Source organism: Copadichromis virginalis, linkage group LG9 (genome assembly GCF_057382275.1).
Source record: "Copadichromis virginalis isolate Kocher_CV1m ecotype Utaka linkage group LG9, C_Virginalis_male_GT1.1, whole genome shotgun sequence".
In the NCBI taxonomy this organism is placed as follows: Eukaryota; Metazoa; Chordata; class Actinopteri; order Cichliformes; family Cichlidae; genus Copadichromis; species Copadichromis virginalis.
Genome location: NC_140626.1, coordinates 35204942 through 35221042, shown reverse-complemented (window position 1 = coordinate 35221042; position 16101 = coordinate 35204942). Strand labels below are relative to the sequence as shown.

The 16101-nt window shown below is 43.5% G+C and overlaps 1 protein-coding gene across 3 annotated transcripts in view; it reads left to right on the top strand.

Moving 5' to 3' along the window:
* The window catches only part of sugct (succinyl-CoA:glutarate-CoA transferase), a 72087-nt gene that overhangs the window by 42974 nt on the left and 13012 nt on the right, over positions 1-16101 (top strand). The window lies entirely within an intron of this gene.

Genomic DNA, 16101 nt, shown 5'->3' with positions numbered 1-16101 from the left:
GCGATCAGAAGTCATCTAGTTTAAATCTCAGTTAAAAGCCTTCGGTGACGGCGGAGTGATATCAGGGCTGACGGGTAGACGGCACTGTGTGATTCACCGTGTGTTAAATAAACCAATCTCAGGACCACAAAGGCAAAAAGTTCAAGACCGTGTCTTTGAACCAACTCCGATTTTGTGCAACACTCTAAAACAAGATCAGAGGAGTTTCAGCGACGACAGAACAAATCTAAAATTTCAAAGTAAACTTTTCTACCAGGAAAGAAATGGTCTGTAAATGAGTCATACTACTACCGAATTCAACCGTCACATCGAGTTTAGTTATTACCTTCTTCTTCCTAGTGGTGTATATCCCGCAATGCAGGGTTCGCTATTTTGCATGCCTTCCTCCACTTCTTCCTATCCAAGGCGTCTTCTGGTGTAATATTCGCAGCATTCGGTCCATCCAGCACTTTTCTGGTCTTCCTCGTGGCCTGTTTCCACCCAGATCTAATTGCTGGGCTGTTTAGTTGTTACCAGAGCTGAGACATAACTGTGGGACTGATGAATAACAGGAAATATTAACAACACATCAGTGCTCATGTCGTCCTCTGAGTGACAGACGTTCCTAAACCACAGTCACATACGCTGTTATACCAAGGGTGAGATACAAAACCATGCAAAGTTCAAAAGGTTCAAAATAATGAAAACTTTAGAATAAGTCCTTACTGGAGACCAAACAGGGACGGTAATATTTAGGCAGCAATGAGCTTGAATTGATTGTGAGGTCGTCTCTGGTTGATTTCCTCGTTGGTTCGAGGCAGAGCTGAGCTACTGTTTTCCAGTCCAAGCATCAGGAACAGAAAGAAGGAGGACGTGTTGGGACCACGCGTCTGCTGACCAGGACTATCCTGAAGAAGAAAACAGAAGCGATGAAGTCACTGAAGGAGCAGGCGTGTCCATCTCTGAGGACTCTCACGGCTCTGTGAAGACGGATTCATGAAGTCTTACTCTGTGACGTGTTTGGGGGTTTCCTGTTGCTGCTCTGCTCCTCGGAGTTAGAAATAAATATTTCTCCCACTGAAACACTCATTTACCCAACATGATGAAGAGCATTATTCATGCCCTGAGCTGAAATCATGAAAACACGGATCACGGGGGACCTTTACCGTCCGCGCCGCAGCTTTACGTAACGCTTCTAAAAACCCTGCCGAGCGCTCGTACGGCCCGAACGCGGCAGAGCAGGGAAATCATCTCTGACACTTCACAGGAATGAAGAGGCGACGACGTTCTTTGATTGTGGAGGTCAAACCGAGAGCAGCGGGTTCACGCAAACTCAGATCTCCACACACGCACACAGCTGCATCCACCCTGCTCTGCACACACTCTCCTTGATGTTGCAGTGACGTGACGTAACAGCAGGCCCGGGCGGCTCTCATGGGTGCTGGTTAGTCAAATCATTGGACTGCCACAGCAAGCTTCAAAGGCTGGCAGAGGTGGAGGAGGGGGTGGGGGCATAGAGAGTAACAAGTGGTGGGGAGATAGAGGGGGCGTTGAAAGAGCTGGCAGAGAAAAGTGGTTGAAGAAGCTATCGTCTGAGCCGATGGAGGGACGTATAGAGACATCATCTCTGCTGTCATTTACTCTGACAGGTTTTATCCACTGAACTCCGACTGTTTGACAGCCCGCTCACGCTCCTGCTCCTGCCTCCATCAGCATCATAGTCACCAGTCCACATCTAAATCTTCCTCCAGATGTTCAGCAGAGAAATGTCTGTGCGGATACTGAGGTGAAAGTAGCTGTTCAGTCAGAGCCGAGGATCAGAAGCAGAAGGAAGTGCATGACTGAGAGAGCTGGAGAAAGAACCAGGAGACTGAAGAGAAAGGAAGTGGAGGCAATAAGGAGAACAGGAAGTGAGGAGGAAGAGGAGGCACGTGGCTGAAACCCGCAAAGCTGTGACCCGTGTGTCTTTGATCAGCTCACTAACTGCCTACAGACTCTCGCTCTCTTTTCTGTTGCCGCCGGCAAAACACACATTTATGCTTCTGTCTTTGTGAGGACCGTCAGTCCTAATCATTCCCAGTCCCCAGGATCTAACCTGGATCTAACCTGGACCCCAGCACCAAGCCTGAGCCCCAAACCCACACCAAACTCAAAGAAATCCACACAGCAAGTGATCAGTGTGTTCTATGTTTTCAGTAAAGTCTTCCATGAAAACATTTAAACAGATGATTAAACCTAGAGTAAGCTCACCTTTAAAAGTCCCCACAGTCTGATTGAAAGCTGCTCTGTCCTGTCCAAAAACTAACAACGTCTAAAATCATGAGAACTGCAGCAAGTTTTTCCAAATGCTCCCAAGTGAACCATTAATCCAAAAATTTTCCACTAGTCCAATGCCAAGTCTAATGCCATCTCCAAAATGTTCCAAAACCAGCCTCATACTCTGTCCAAAACCAATAAACTTGTTTCTATGACTGGACCAAAACCAGAGTTCAAAACCTCCTGACAACAGCACTAAGACAGCCCAAATCCAAGTAGCTCTGAAGGGTTCTTAGAGATGCTCTAAAAAGGTTCAAACAAATAATAAACCAACCAGTAACCCAAACCAGTACAAAAAGTTTCCAATGCCAGGTCGAAGGTTGGCCTGAAAGTTTTCCTAATTACTTTAAAACAGGTCTAGAATCAGACTTCTGATGTAAACATCACTGAGTGGAAAGAAAAAGAAGATGCTGGCGGACTTTATCTTCTGCACAGCTGGAACCTTCTCCAATGTTATTCAAACCCAGGTCAACACCAAGTCCACGCTGAGTGTTAAACATGTAAAAACAGAAGAGACTGTACCACATGCACAAAGGACCCAGACACCCAGACTCAAACTGGTCCAAAACCAGATTCAGCCCTGATCTGATACCACTGAGACACTCTGGATTACACAAAGAGACGGGCTGTGGTTTCCAAGACAACGCCAAAACTCAATCCAGAGAAAGCCCCACCCCACCGGTGTGGATCACAGCCTGAAACCATCTAACTTTAGGTTGAATTGTGGGAAATGTTACACACGTGCTTTAACCTCCAAGGACCTGCGTCCACATATGTGGACATCACATTTTGGGTTATTTAGACCAAAATACTCAATTGTGCTCTACAAGGGCCTGATGTCCACTTACTGCTGCTGTTCTATCAAATTTTAAACGAATATCCTCATTTGTGGCTCTCATTTTTCTTAGAAACAAGAATTAGGTAAAAAAAAAAAGCTGTTAATTGTTTGTTTTTACATTCATCAGGTCCCAATATGTCCAAATATCAAAGAGAAATTAAAAATGCATGCCGTGGAAGAGTTCGGGTCTTAGGAGGTTAATGTAGTGACCAAATCCAGTTCCACTGTGTCCAAAACACTCTAGAACAAGCTCCAAACAACACCAGGTTCAAACCTCTCCAGAACAAATCACTGACCAATAAAAACACGAGTCCAGGCGCAGACCTCTCACGCCATGGAGGCAAAAGAAAAAAGGCTGCTGCCAAACATCTGGTGATGTCACCGCACAGTTGTTAAGATCAACACTGGAGCGACTGACATCAGATTCACCAGTGATTCACAACTGTGACACTGTGGACGTGACGCAAACTGTCACTCTGTGCCTGTCCAAAAGTGGGCGGAGTCTAAGAATCATTCTGTAAGACACAAAGGAAACGGCTCACAGGTCAGCCCAAATATGTAAGATTACACATTTATAATATTTCTATTTCACATAATCATGGATGTTTTAATGTAAATCCACTGAGTTTTAATCACACAGTAACTACATGTTCTATATTTAAAGCGTATACTGTATGTGTATAAACATGTACTTCATATTTGTTTGAGTTTACAGTCTCCCGTGTTGCTGCGTGTCCACAGCGGCTCTCGGGTAGATGACAGAACAGTTGCTGCCTTATTTTCCAGTTTAAGGGCAGCGATTTGTCTGCTCCTGCTTTATTGTCCATATTTGAAAACATGGAAATAAAACTGGGAGTGGGGGACGACCATATGGATGTAATGAGACGCTGCATAACAAGCAGATCGAATTACACACACACATGCATGCAATCATGCAGTTGCGTTAGTATGCAGGCGCGCACACACAGCATGGCGGGCTGTCCTGTACAAACCTGCTAACAGACCCACAAACACAGCGTCGCCTTCCTCCTGATTTCTTCAGTTTGTTTGTGTTTTGATTATTTCACCATAAAGCAACAACAGCAGAAACGAGTGGTGATCACGTGTTTGTGAGAGCGGCGAGTACACAGCGACTGTGAGGACTGCGCGGTGCTGTCACGCATCGTTGTTTCTCTGCTGTGTGTGACGATGTTGTGGTTTTGAGACATAATGAAAAGAGACACAACAGGAAGCGGCTGCTGAACATCTGATTCCAACACCCCGACCGTGAAACTGGATCCATCCTGGAGAACAATCCTCCAAACCCGGAGACAGCTTCACACAGTCACTCTTTCATATCTGAAATTTAGAAACACTCATTTCTGACACATCAGGACCAAACGAGCAGAAACACATCGGATTAGTAAACGATGGGAATCAGCTAAAGGGATCCAGATCTGAGGGTTTGAGGTCAGATCTGTGTTACAGTTACAGTTATGTCGTTACTCTCAGCGCGCTCGTCCATACAAACTAAACTATCGTGTGTGTGTGTCCTCGTTATAGGGGTTTGTGTTGGTGTGTGGGGCTGTAGACTCAGCTTCATGTGTAACTATGAGACTCTGAGTTTCAGGTGATTTACGCAGTAACGAGAATGTAATGTAATGAGTAGTGTAACTAATTACTTTCTCTGGTGAGTAAGTAACTTACTGCTTTGAACACAACGCCTGCGCACACGTGAGATGCCTCTGAGGTGGACACACAACCAGCACAACCAGATATGATGTATTTGTAGTCGCGCTCGCCTCTCAGCTTTGAACCATCGTGGACCCAAAGATCTGAACGTCGGCCTGCAGGTCAGGTCGTCCCGGCAACCAGAAGTATCATTTAAAATACAAATAAATTGAAAAAAATTCAGAGATTGGAAATAATTAAAAGGACGGAGACGCAACATGACCCCAGACCACTCTGTGTTATAACACACAGGAATACACACACAGACATATGAAGTAGCACACACACACACACACACACACACACACACACACACACACACAGTGTAATTGGTTTAGCAGTGGTCGACTTCCTGCACAGTTTGATGTTTAAATTAAAGCCATCGATCAGAGTTTGGCTCTTATTAAACTTCCCCCCCGGAGTGTGTGTGTGTGTGTGTCTGTGTGTGTGTCTGTGTGTGTCTGTGTGTGTGTCTGTGTGGGTGTGTGTGTGTGTGTGTGTGTCTGTGTGTGCGTGTGTGTGTGTGTGTGCGTGTGTGTGCGTGTGTCTGTGTGTGTGCGTGTGTCTGTGTGTGTGCGTGTGTGTGTGCGTGTGCGTGTGTCTGTGTGTGTGCGTGTGCGTGTGCGTGTGTCTGTGTGTGTGCGTGTGTGTCTGTGTGTGTGCGTGTGCGTGTGTCTGTGTGTGTGCGTGTGTGTGTGTGTGTGTGTGTCTGTGTGTGTCTGTGTGTGTGTCTGTGTGGGTGTGTGTGTGTGTGTCTGTGTCTGTGTGTGTGTGTGTGTCTGTGTGTCTGTGTGTGCGTGTGTGTGTGTGTGTGCGTGTGTGTGCGTGTGTCTGTGTGTGTGCGTGTGCGTGTGTCTGTGTGTGTGCGTGTGCGTGTGCGTGTGTCTGTGTGTGTGCGTGTGTGTCTGTGTGTGTGCGTGTGCGTGTGTCTGTGTGTGTGCGTGTGTGTGTGTGTGTGTGTGTGTCTGTGTGTGTGTCTGTGTGTGTCTGTGTGTGTGCGTGTGTCTGTGTGTGTGTGTGTGTGTGTCTGTGTGTGTGTCTGTGTGTGTCTGTGTGTGTGCGTGTGTCTGTGTGTGTGCGTGTGCGCGTGTGTGTGTGCGCGTGTGGGTGTGTGTGTGTGTCTGTGTGTGTGTCTGTGTGTGTCTGTGTGTGTGCGTGTGTCTGTGTGTGTGCGTGTGTCTGTGTGTGTGCGTGTGCGCGTGTGTGTGTGTGCGTGTGTGTGTGTGTGTGCGTGTGTCTGTGTGTGTGCGTGTGTCTGTGTGTGTGCGTGTGCGTGTGTCTGTGTGTGTGCGTGTGTGTGTGCGTGTGTGTGTGCGTGTGTGTGTGTGTGTGTGCGTGTGTGTGTGTGTGTGTGTGTGTCTGTGTGTGTGCGTGTGTGTGTGTGTGTGTGTGTGTGCGTGTGTGTGGGTGTGTGTGTGTATTACTGTGTGTGTGTGTATTACTGTGTCTGTCTGTGTGTGTGTGTGTGTGTGTGTGTGTATTACTGTGTGTATTACTGTGTGTGTGTGTATTACTGTGTCTGTCTGTGTGTGTGTGTGTGTGTGTATTACTGTGTGTGTGTGTGTATTACTGTGTGTATTACTGTGTGTGTGTGTATTACTGTGTGTGTGTGTATTACTGTGTGTGTGTGTGTGTGTGTGTGGTCAGAGGTTTCTTCCTCTGTAATCATTCGGTGTTGTGTTGAGCTGCTTGTGTCCATGTGTTTGGGGCTGCAGTGGAATGACGGACACGTTAAACTCTGAGTGCTTTTATTTTGTAGGTCTGAGCAAAGTTCAGTGTTTCCTCTCTGAGGTGAATCGTGTTTGAGGCCCTCAGAGTCAAACAGGTGACTCCTCCTCTCTGCTCTAACGTGTGATTCTGCACACTTGTGTCACTTACATATCCTGTGTCTGCTTTTCTAAATAAACTCCGGTGTTCCAGCAGCACACGTGTAGCTGAGTGAGTACTCTGAGCAGCAGCAGGGTCACACATGTATGAAACGTGTTCAGCTGAGTACGTGTTATAAATCGGTGCAGATGTGATGTCGAGGCTGAACTTTGGTTCTCGTGTTGCTGCTTCTGTTTTGACGTCTTTGTCTGCGTTTGATCTGCAAAGTGTCCACAAAGACATGAAAGTATATAAAAGCATCAGATCTCCGTCGCGTCGCGCTCGTCTGCCGAGCTCGTGAGAAGATGTTTGACAAACAGGATCTCGTACGTGAGACGAGGTTATGAGGACGCCGGAGCTGCGAGCTCAGATGTGGCTCCGGGTTTTGGAAAATAAGTCAGTAAGAGTTTGGATCATGTTGTGGGAACAGGTTTGTTTTTCACCTCAGAACCAAAAGTCGAGCATTGAATGTGAAAGAACACGTAAACACGTGACGGCGCGCCACGCCGGCCTGCCCGCTGCCGTGGAAACGTCTCCACGTGTACTCAGAATGTTTTCCTGCACTCACATTCCCAAAAAAATGACAAATTCCACATTTAATGAAGAGCTGAAGAGGACAGATGGAGCCGGAGAGGATGTGATGGGAGGCAGACGTGAGGAGCTTCATATTTCATGCACAGTGTTATCATGTAAGCAGCCGTGTGTGCATCGCTCTGCAATATTCTGCTTCTCTGCTCTGATCTAATTTAACGTATGGATCTGTTTTTTGTAATAAACACCAATAAGCTGACACGTTAGTGCCTGCAGGCCATCGTGATCCATCACGCAGGAACATCTGATGTTGCGGGGACATAGTAAAGTGTTTATGTGTAACACATACATACGTGTATGGAGATGAGTAACCATGTATGCAGCAGTATAGCCTCAAGTCCAGGCTGAGATGTCATCCATCTTTGGTTTGGGGAGGAGGAGGAGACGTCAAACAGCAAAGGAGGCGTCAGAGACTTCACGGGAGTCGGAGGTGTTGTGTTAGAAATGAAAAGCAGGATCATTCTCACCTCCATGAGAAGAATACAAACACGTTTTTAAAAAGAAGACGTGAGCAGCGTCCTGGAAGCAGCAGAAGTCTTTTCTCATCAGACTCCTCTGCTCAGGTTTCACCACATCACTAACTGATGCCTGAATCACACCTCCGCATTCAGTCCGAGTGTGGAGTGTTTCCAGTGGTGGCGTTACACATGAGTCGCTGGTTCGATTCCAGCCAGAGACACAAAACCATAAAAGTCTGCATCAGACATGCAGAGCGAGGGAAGCGGCTGTACAACCACAGTGCCGCCAACGCCGCTGCACACATTTATACAGGTGTCACCGCTGAGGTCGTTCTGTTCGTTCTTTTCCTCGTGATTCAAAAAACAGCAGCAGAAGAAGAGAGACGGACATGGAGCAAAGAGCAGGGCTGAACAGTGTTTGTGGGCCGTGTGATGTGACCTGTAGTTGTAGCAGTAACCTACACTGCTATAGATGTGACCTGTAGTTATAGCAGTAAACTACACTGCTATAGATGTGACTTGTAGTTATAGCAGTAACCTACACTGCTATAGATGTGACCTGTAGTTGTAGCAGTAACCTACACTGCTATAGATGTGACTTGTAGTTATAGCAGTAACCTACACTGCTATAGATGTGACCTGTAGTTATAGCAGTAACCTACACTGCTATAGATGTGACCTGTAGTTATAGCAGTAAACTACACTGCTATAGATGTGACTTGTAGTTATAGCAGTAACCTACACTGCTATAGATGTGACCTGTAGTTGTAGCAGTAACCTACACTGCTATAGATGTGACTTGTAGTTATAGCAGTAACCTACACCGCTATAGATGTGACCTGTAGTTATAGCAGTAACCTACACTGCTATAGATGTGACCTGTAGTTATAGCAGTAACCTACACTGCTATAGATGTGACTTGTAGTTATAGCAGTAACCTACACCGCTATAGATGTGACCTGTAGTTATAACAGTAACCTACACTGCTATAGATGTGACCTGTAGTTATAGCAGTAACCTACACTGCTATAGATGTGACTTGTAGTTATAGCAGTAACCTACACCGCTATAGATGTGACCTGTAGTTATAGCAGTAACCTACACTGCTATAGATGTGACTTGTAGTTATAGCAGTAAACTACACCGCTATAGATGTGACCTGTAGTTGTAGCAGTAAACTACACTGCTATAGATGTGACCTGTAGTTATAGCAGTAACCTACACTGCTATAGATGTGACTTGTAGTTATAGCAGTAACCTACACTGCTATAGATGTGACCTGTAGTTATAGCAGTAACCTACACCGCTATAGATGTGACCTGTAGTTATAGCAGTAACCTACACTGCTATAGATGTGACCTGTAGTTATAGCAGTAACCTACACTGCTATAGATGTGACTTGTAGTTATAGCAGTAACCTACACCGCTATAGATGTGACCTGTAGTTATAGCAGTAACCTACACTGCTATAGATGTGACTTGTAGTTATAGCAGTAACCTACACCGCTATAGATGTGACCTGTAGTTATAGCAGTAACCTACACCGCTATAGATGTGACCTGTAGTTATAGCAGTAACCTACACCGCTATAGATGTGACCTGTAGTTATAGCAGTAACCTACACTGCTATAGATGTGACCTGTAGTTATAGCAGTAACCTACACCGCTATAGATGTGACCTGTAGTTATAGCAGTAACCTACACCGCTATAGATGTGACCTGTAGTTATAGCAGTAACCTACACCGCTATAGATGTGACCTGTAGTTATAGCAGTAACCTACACTGCTATAGATGTGACTTGTAGTTATAGCAGTAACCTACACCGCTATAGATGTGACCTGTAGTTATAGCAGTAACCTACACCGCTATAGATGTGACCTGTAGTTATAGCAGTAACCTACACCGCTATAGATGTGACCTGTAGTTATAGCAGTAACCTACACTGCTATAGATGTGACCTGTAGTTATCCGGTTGTTCAGTGATGACGCGACGAATCCTACTTCCAGGTAGGGCTGCTCAATTAATCGAATTTTAATCACGATTACGATCTGGGCTTTCAACGATCATTAAAAATGACTGAGCCGATTATTAGCCCCTCCCTAATTTATCCGCGACACCTTAAAGGCCGGTCCGTGAAAATATTGTCGGGCATAAACCGGTCCGTGGCGCAAAAAAGGTTGGAGACCGCTGATTAAGAGGACCCGAGGGAAGCTCGGAAAGCTAAGCAGAAGTTATTTGGAGAGTGACTGCCGTTGGTTGAAAAGAGAGTTTAAAAAAAAAAACTTCAGTGGTGTTGCACACTATTTTATATTATTTTTTAAAAGTCATTGTTAACCCTTTAAAGCCGGTCAGAGCAGCACGCTCCGTTTTGCGTAACTATTTTTAAATCCCTGTAGAACCTGAACCGTGTAAGCTAGCGCAATAATTTGTTTTGCATATGAAACCGGAGGAGTTGTACTTACATCTGATGCCATCAGCTTGTCCTCGGTCACGGTTTTGTTCCACATATAGCTTTGCAAAAATTGCATAAAAAGCGCTTGCAGGAACAAAAACATAATATTCCAGAAACACGCTTTGCCGATCCGATCAGCTGTTCGTAACACTTCCCACAGTGAAATGATGCACATGCTGTTTTCTTTGCAAATTTGCATCATAGGATTGTTTTTTGTTTTTCCTGCAGTATATAAAAATTGCTGTATCTCCAAAATAAAACTATGAAGACACTCAAAATAAATTTCCTGTTGTTGTAAACTATTTTTTGCAACTTTATTGTATTTAAAGTTTTGAGGGATAAACCTCTTAAATTTCTCCAAGTAGAAATATATGTAAACAAAACAAAAGCGATTTTCAAATTTTTTTGTAGTTTATTGCACTTTTTTGCAATTTATGTAATTACTATGCACTTAATGCATACATATTATTAAAATATGGGCTATAACAGTTGTATTGATGTATAGCAACTTGAAATGCTCCCACAAATGGCACTACAGCATGTAAAAAAAAAAAAAAAGCTCTGGTGGACTTGGTTCTATAGTAGGTCTTAAAGGGTTAAATAAATATCGTCAAATAATCTTGATCTCAATTTCAGTGAAAATAATCGTGATTATCATTTTTGCCATAATCGAGCAGCCCTACTTCCGGGCCTAAAGTAGTCTGCGTTTAATATGGCTTTTGTGTTGTTAAGGCAAGGCAAGGCAAGGCAAGGCAAGTTTATTTGTATAGCACAATTCAACAACAAGGTGATTCAAAGTGCTTTACAGAGACATTAGAAACAAGAACAAATAAAAAGCATGATTTAAAATTGAATAAAACAAGCAAATAAACTAACTAATTAACAAACAAACAAACAAACAACAGTATATAAAATCAAAACAGATAAAATCAGAACAGTAGATAAAATCAGTAGTTAAATGTAAGTTTTGAAATTTAAGCTTAAAGTGTGGATTTGGTGCTTTATTCAAATGCAGCTGAGAACAGGTGAGTCTTCAACCTGGATTTAAATAAACTGAGTGTTTCAGCTGATCTGAGGCTTTCTGGGAGTTTGTTCCAGATATAAGGAGCATAAAAGCTGAATGCAGCTTCTCCGTGTCTGGTTCTGACTCTGGGAACTGATAAAAGACCGGATCCAGATGACCTGAGGGATCTGGATGGTTCATACTGGGTCAGGAGGTCATTGATGTATTTTGGTCCTAAACCATTCAGAGCTTTATAGGCCAGCATCAGAACTTTAAAGTCTATCCTCTGACGGACAGGCAGCCAGTGTAAGGACCTCAGAGCTGGACTGATGTGGTCCACTTTTTTGGTCTTAGTGAGGACTCGAGCAGCAGAGTTCTGAATGAGCTGTAGTTGTCTGACTGATTTTTTAGGTAGACCTGTAAAGATGCTGTTACAGTAATCAAGCTTACTAAAGATGAATGCATGGACTAGTTTTTCCAGGTCCTGTTGAGACATCAGATCTTTTATCCTTGATATATTCTTGAGGTGATAGTAAGCTGACTTTGTTATTGTCTTAATGTGTTTTTCTAAGTTTAGGTCTGCATCCATCACTACACCCAAATTTCTCGCCTGGTTTGTGGTTTTTAGGTGTATAGATTAAAGTTCTCTGGTGACCTGTAATCGTTTTTCTTTGGCGCCAAAGACTATTACCTCAGTTTGTTTTTGTTTAGCTGGAGAAAATTGTGGCACAACCAGTCATTGATTTCCTCAATGCATTTACCAAGAGCCTGTACAGGGCCTCGGTCTCCTGGTGACATTGTGATATATATTTGTGTGTCATCTGCATAGCTGTGATAGTTTATTTTGTTGTTGTTTATAATCTGTGCCAGTGGGAGCATGTAGATGTTAAACAGAAGGGGTCCCAAGATGGAACCTTGGGGAACTCCACATGTGATACTTGTCTGCTCAGATGTGAAGTTACCTATTGATACAAAGTATTTCCTGTTTTCTACGTATGTTTTGAACCAGTTTAGTACAGTTCCTGAAAGACCTGCCCAGTTCTCCAGTCGTTTGAGTAATATGTTGTGGTCAACTGTATCAAATGCTGCACTGAGATCCAGTAAAACTAGGACTGACATTTTTCCACTGTCTGTATTCAGACATATGTCATTAAACACTTTGGTCAGAGTGGTTTCAGTGCTGTGGTTCTGTCTAAAACCTGACTGGAAGGCATCGTAGCAGTTATTCTGTTTTAAGAAGTAACTGAGCTGTTGAGAAACTGCTTTTTCAGTGATCTTACTTAAAAACGGGAGATTTGAGATCGGCCTGTAGTTGTTCATTTGTGTCTTGTCAAGATTGTCCTTTTTCAGTATAGGTTTGATTACAGCAGTTTTTAGTGGTTCTGGAAACACACCTGATAATAAAGAAAAGTTGACGATCTGTAACAGGTCTGACTCTAAAGTCTTTGAGACCTTTTTGAAAAAACTTGTTGGCAGGACATCTAAACAGCAGGAGGAGGAGTTCAGTTGACCTAAGATGTCCTCCAGGTCTTTGCTGTTAATAGGTTGAAACTGTTTCATGGTGTTTAAACAGTTTTTTGGTGGACACAGTACATATCCTGGATCTGCTGTTGATGTACCAATTGCTTGTCTAATTTTTTGGATTTTTTCAGTGAAGAATTTGGCAAAGTCATTGCAGGCCATGGTCGAATGAAGTTCAGCTGCCACTGGCACAGGAGGGTTTGTTAGCCTGTCAACTGTAGAAAATAAGACCCGAGCATTATGGCTGTTTTTAGTGATGATGTCAGAGAAGTAGGACCTCCTTGCATTCGTCAGTTGTAAATTATAATTGTGAAGTTTCTCTTTATAGATGTCATAATGAACCTGGAGGTTTGTTTTTCTCCATCTGCGCTCAGCTTTCCTACACTCTCTTTTTTCATTTTTCACCAGTGTGGAGTTTCTCCATGGAGACTTTTTCCTTCCAGAGATAACCTTCACCTTAATGGGAGCAATAGTGTCCATTACATTTAACATGTTAGCATTGAAGCTATTGACGAGCTCATTGACTGACCCTCTGGGCAGGTCAGGTGTTAATGGGAAGACCTGGTTAAAAATTGCACTACTGTGTTCAGTTATACACCGTTTTGTGATCACTGTTGTTGATATATTTGTGTGGGCTGAGATTTTACTTTCAAAGAAAACACAGTAATGATCAGACAGGCCCACATCAGACACAGTAACCTTTGAAATGCTCGTTAACATGTTTAATGTTTTGTATTTTCTTCTATTTGATCTCAAAAAGCTCCTAAAACAGTCAGTGATCACTGTTGACCTCCCTCGGCTTTTATTACCGCTAATCATTTATTTAAGCTCAGTTTTTAAAACCTTAGGATGTAACTACAGCCCAGCCCATGCAGCAATATATGAATGACTAACCTCGTATTGTGGCTGCATTATCTCAGTTGTTCTCCTGGCTGAAGTTTGGTCCTTTTACAGCATCCTGCCATGCGATTACATTTGTTCCTGACCACCGAAAACACTCATGTTAACTTTTATCGAGTGGAAAAAAAGTTAGCTTGTTCATATTATGCTAACATAGCTGTGTCGCTAGCGGTCACGTAGCACATCATTATATACCAGCTAGCCAAACTTCAGTAACCCTACAAACGTCACTGCTGTTTAGTTTCTGTCTTCATTTATGTTGGAAGTGATAACAGAGCTGTACGTTTTAATTTGTTTCCAAAACCCCGCAGTCAGTACATGCTATATTGTATTTAGATAGAAGCTAGCAAGCTAACTTCCTGCTAACTTCTAACTCCGTTAAATGCCAAAAATGTCCGTTGTCATGGATGCCTGGATGTTAAACTCTATTGTTACACCTGGTAGAGCAGAACGCTGATCATGTTATTAAAGATGAAAGACTTTAGACAGTTTTTCAACTCTCAGTAATGCCATAGTGATCGTTTGATATATGGACCTGCAGCGGAGTTTAGGCTATAGATAGATGCTATAGATGTGACCTGTAGTTATAGCAGTAACCTACACTGCATAGATGTGACCTGTAGTTGTAGCAGTAACCTACACTGCATAGATGTGACCTGTAGTTATAGCAGTAACCTACACTGCATAGATGTGACCTGTAGTTGTAGCAGTAAACTACACTGCTATAGATGTGACCTGTAGTTATAGCAGTAACCTACACTGCATAGATGTGACCTGTAGTTGTAGCAGTAAACTACACTGCTATAGATGTGACCTGTAGTTATAGCAGTAACCTACACTGCTATAGATGTGACCTGTAGTTGTAGCAGTAAACTACACTGCTATAGATGTGACCTGTAGTTGTAGCAGTAAACTACACTGCTATAGATGTGACCTGTAGTTATAGCAGTAAACTACACTGCATAGATGTGACCTGTAGTTATAGCAGTAACCTACACTGCTATAGATGTGACCTGTAGTTGTAGCAGTAAACTACACTGCTATAGATGTGACCTGTAGTTATAGCAGTAACCTACACTGCTATAGATGTGACCTGTAGTTGTAGCAGTAACCTACACTGCATAGATGTGACCTGTAGTTATAGCAGTAACCTACACTGCTATAGATGTGACCTGTTGTAGCAGTAACCTACACTGCTATAGATGTGACCTGTAGTTGTAGCAGTAAACTACACTGCTATAGATGTGACCTGTAGTTGTAGCAGTAAACTACACTGCTATAGATGTGACCTGTAGTTATAGCAGTAACCTACACTGCTATAGATGTGACCTGTAGTTGTAGCAGTAAACTACACTGCTATAGATGTGACCTGTAGTTATAGCAGTAACCTACACTGCTATAGATGTGACCTGTAGTTGTAGCAGTGTAGGTTACGCTTTGCTCCCACTTACTGAAGTTTCTATTCATCTCCAATAAATCTGAGAGCCCAGGCTCCGATCAGATCTGACGTCACACACTAACACCACACAGACACACACAGACTCTCATTTCTCTTTTGGATGAAGTGAAATTTTAAATGAAGGATGAATGGTGCGATTTGCTGAGCCCAGTGAAATCAGGGTTGGTGTTCCTGATGTGACGGCTCAGGCCTGAGAGCACATTTACATTCTTCCTCGTCCTCTTCCTCTTCCACGGGAAATCATTTAGACTTTCTGCCACATTCACCGATGTTCGTCAGTCTGTCCTGTTCCTTTTTTTAGCTCCCTGATAAAAGATTCGTCTGCCTGCTCTGCCGGGACTTCCAGGTCAGTGAGCCCCGAATGCAGGTCGGGACAACACAGAGAGTCTGACAGCCGAGAGCTTCACTTTCACTTTCATTTGAGAAACTTTCCTTTCTTTCCGCTGCGCGCTGGATTTTCTCTGATCCATTTTCGTGCCTGTGTCAGTGTGACATCCTGCTGCGACAGGTCGAGGTAACACCTGATGGATGTGCTCTGCAGTGGGCTGAGGCGAGGCACAGTGCCTGTCAGGGTTATTAGACAAGTTGTAAATAGACGACATGAATCCATATTTATTCCCAGTACAACAAAAACACATTAAAGGTAGAAACTGTGAAATGTTTAACAGATATGAGCTGATTTTGAGTTTGACCCATGTGACCGAGCTGCTGACAGCTGATCAGCTACTTCCTGTCCCAACTTTATTCAAACTCAAAATGAGCTCATGTGTTTCCTAACATGGTACAGTTTCTCATTTTAAAGACTTTACATGTTTTCTATGTTCTGCTGTGAAACACGAAGACCCAATTTATTCAGCATTACAGATGAGTTTAAAAAATAAAAAACCGATGGAAGAAATCAGGGTCTGCACCCTGATGGAAACATGGAAATCTAATGGAAAGGATGCAAGGCCCCTGAAACAGCCTCGGTTCATAGAGGTGATGAAGGTCGTTAAGGGTGCACTGG